The following is a 3958-nucleotide window of genomic DNA, read 5'->3' on the forward strand; positions in this document are numbered from 1 at the left end:
TGTACGTTCGAATATCCTCAGCCAACATTTCAGAAACTAATGAAAGAGCAGGTCATGGAGCCTTTCTTTGTATTCCAGGTTTGTTTTGATTGAAATCATTTATCTATTTGATAGTTACCTACTGCAATCACTGCCCTATTCTTTACTTTGTTTTCAATATGTTCTAACAGGTGCTCATTCCATGCAGGTCTTTTGTGTGGGTTTATGGTGCTTAGATGAATACTGGTATTACAGTTTGTTCACCCTGTTTATGCTGTTTATGTTTGAGTCAACAATGGCTAAAAGCCGATTGAAGACATTATGTACTTCAATTTGTTGAAAGAAATATATAAGAGCTAAACGCAATTACACATAAATGGTATTAAATAAATTCTTGAAAACCCACTTTGAAAATGGAATCAGTGTTCAATTTTGAGTGGAAGTAGCTGGCAATAAATTTTGAGTGGAAGTATCTGGCAATAATTATTTTTTTTTGGGTTATAAATTTTCTGAATTTGTGATGGTTTCTTGATTCTAAGGCACATTTAGCCAAAAGAGTACTTCAATCTCTTGCTCTCTAAGGTCCATATACCCTTGTTCTAGTGTCTTAGGTTTATGGTGCAAATTTTCATGGGTTTGGTTTGTAATATTTTGAGTTTTTGATGAGTTTGTCATTCTAGGATCCATTTTAGCCAAATGGAACTTATGAGACTGAAATGGCGCTCTATATGATTTATGTAATGTGGTATAAGGAAACTGGTGACTTGGGTCTCTGTTGAAAACAGTTGCAATAATCCATATTGTCTAAATTCCTGATTGTTTCAGTTCTCTCCCCTAGGCCTGCTTGCATTGGTGTGTATATTTGAAAGATGATCACTGATGTCTTATGTGTATACTACTGCCCATGTGTGTAATTTCCTTTTATTGATAAGCTTTCTCTGAGGGACATGTGTGTGTGTTGTGTGACTTGGCAAACATGAAAACTTGCAGGAACCTATTATTCTGCTGTAATTGAGAACCGTGCTGATTTTCTTGGTCGCGTAGTGGTTGATGTTGGCGCTGGTAGTGGCATTTTGTCATTATTTGCAGCCCAAGTGATCTATTTGTAACAAAGCATCTTGTGTTTTTCGATAATGATATCAACCATGGCAGCCAGTTATGCTGATATCTCTACTCTGTATCTTTTCTTTTCCTTACCTCTCTTCACATCCATAAACCATCATAGGCTGGTGCAAAGCATGTTTATGCCATAGAGGCTTCTGAAATGGCCGACTATGCAAGAAAACTTATTGCTGGAAATCCATCACTGAATGAAAGAATTACAGTAAGTGTTCTTTTACTTGTTTAATCTGACTCCACTTAGTATTGGATTGAGGTGTTGTTGATTGATTTATTGATCTTTTGCCTTTTCCTGTGTCTTTTCCAAGGCTATCCGATATTCATATAGTATCTTGGTAGTGCTTCTTATTTTTCTTTTGTTAATGTTTCATCTATGGATGTTTAGGTAATCAAAGGAAAGGTCGAAGATGTAGAGTTACCTGAAAAAGCTGATATTTTGATCTCTGAGCCAATGGGTAAGCTTGTCTCAAAATGCCAATTCTTGGACTTTCTTCTTTAAGTCCCAGAAAAAATTTCTGTTATTTTTTTTCAATTCAGGTTTTCATTTTAGTTATCTGAACAACATGCTTTTTGTTCTGTCACTTATCTACGTCTTTTTTTTTTTTATAATAATGAAATTGGTTGTGGGGTGGGGGGGCGCAAAGCTGTAGAGAACTCTAGGAGTGGCTGCTTTGTTCATTACGAGTCGAATGCAGTCCACATTCTGCAAAAAGAAAGCTGGGTGTGTGTGGATGGAGGAGAAGAAAAAAAATGGGCTATCATTTATTTAACTGGACATTCTTACTTTGCATGTGATATGAATTTTGTTGCTTTTTTCAGTTTCAAGCGGAAAATAAGATTGTAATCTTCCAAAATGTGATAAAACGCGTTAATCCAGAATAACCAGAATTCCATGAATAAAATATTCAAAAAAGACATGCTTTATTATGGTTCCTTATTATTGTTGATAGCAAGTGCAACTGTGGCCTTTAAGTTAGTTTCTTCACCATGCAACATGACAATAATTATGGTTCCTTACTGTGTTTATTCACAAAACAAAGTGGAATTATGTACAGCTATCTTAAAACACCAGTAATTAAAAAAAATCCTATATATGTAATAGTGTTGAACTGGTATTGCTATTATAAACTAGTATGGATATATGTCTTAAGTGTTGCAACTTGCCAGCCAACTTCTTTTGCATTGCCCCTCAACAGTAAACCTTCTGAACAATTGTAGTTATCACCAAGTCCACAGGTCTGGTTTTTGTTGGAATAATCTCATGTTCCTCTCCTTCCACAATTCATATACTTAACTGCTAAACTAGTTCTATAGATCATGCATCTTGCCAAGTTACTTCTTGCATTAGTCATAGCCCATTCAACTTCCTTAGCCCAACCAGTGGGGCTTCTCAGTACACCTTGCCATTCAACCAACTTGTTCCACACCCTATTGCTATTGGACACAAACAACAGGTGTTCTAGTGTCTCGGGTTGTTGTTTGCACAGAGGACATGTTAAGTCTTCTATATTGACTTTATATTTGGCCTTCATATCTCTTTTTATTTGGTAAAATTGAATGGTTAGTATTCTTGATTGTTTTAATTTCACTACTTATTATAGGAAAGGTATCAAGAAATATTACGAGAAAAATCACAGTCTCAGTCTGACCTAACAACACCTAAATCATTTCCCATGTGAATAAATTCTGCAGTTTAAAATATGAAAGAAGCAGCTAAAAACAACAGAAAACTGCAGGAACTGAAGCTTAAACTAGCTTTTTAGTGATGCAGAAAACCAGTACCAGTGCATTTTTTTCATTTGCTGCATAGTATGAGATATCACATGTATGTTGAACATTGTTAGAATTTGCAACTTACGTAGTGAGAAGTTCCTGAATCAATTCCATTGTGTATTATCCAACTTTTAGTGACTTCTCCCTGCCCTTTTTTTTTTTTTTTTGTTCGGAGATACCATGAGACTCTTTTTTCGGCTCAACATATTTAACTTGTAACTGGTCTATTTTCAAATAATCTGTACTATGTAGTTAGTTGATTTTAGTTAAATAGGTGAATTATTTAAGCAAATTTTGAAGCTGTCCCTTTTCTATTAATTTATATTTGCGATACTTACATATATTATTGTATAGATGGCAGGTGAAAAGAGGGGTAAGAAAACAAAGAAGGCTAACGAGACAGCGGTTCCCCGGAGACCACCAGAAAACCTTGCGATTAGAATGTTTGAATTTTAATGTTTGGTGGATTTGTGGATTTGCGAGGGTGAAGTAGTCTAATGTTGTAGACTAACTTAGTGTAGACTAGTTTAATGTTTTGTGGATGTTTACAAATGTTGAAGTAGTTTAATGTTGTTTTGATGTTCGCGAAGGTTGAAGTAGCTTAATTAATGTCTCTTGTGAATGTTTGATTGACGTTTTTATTCAACTTTGAAGTAGTTTCGAATTGAATTTGATGTTTTGGTGGTTGTAATATATGTGTTGTAATAGTAGCTTATTGTTTTATGTATTTATAGTAGTTTGGTGTATTGTTGGCAGCTATTTGAGCTCGTTTTAGTTGAAAGTAAAATTATTTTCATCTTGACAGGGAGGCAGCTGGAGTAACAGCTAGGTGCTACAATTTTTTTTGCAGAATACCGACCTCATGAGGTCGGTTTTTTGGAAAATTTACCCAGAAATTGCAAATTACCGACCTCATGAGGTCGGTTTTCTGCAAAATTGTCCAATATATGGCAAATTACCGACCTCATGAGGTCGGTTTTCTGCAAAATATTCCCAGAAATTGCAAATTACCGACCTCATGAGGTCGGTTTTATGCATAATAATCCCAGAAATTGCAAATTACCGATCTCATGAGGTCGGTTTTATG

At 35.2% G+C, this 3958-nt stretch overlaps 1 long non-coding RNA gene across 2 annotated transcripts; it reads left to right on the forward strand.

The window, feature by feature from the left end:
• Positions 1-972: 972 nt before the first annotated feature.
• LOC132599745 (uncharacterized) lies at positions 973-3617 on the forward strand. 2 transcript variants are annotated; one of them, XR_009566986.1, is made up of 3 exons: positions 973-1303; positions 1484-1553; positions 3226-3617. It is a non-coding gene; the product is annotated as an uncharacterized LOC132599745 (long non-coding RNA). The 2 variants fall into 2 exon arrangements; XR_009566985.1 differs by having other exon boundaries at positions 973-1553.
• The last annotated feature ends 341 nt before the right edge of the window (positions 3618-3958 follow it).

Source organism: Lycium barbarum, chromosome 6 (assembly GCF_019175385.1).
Source record: "Lycium barbarum isolate Lr01 chromosome 6, ASM1917538v2, whole genome shotgun sequence".
Lineage (NCBI taxonomy): Eukaryota > Viridiplantae > Streptophyta > Magnoliopsida > Solanales > Solanaceae > Lycium > Lycium barbarum.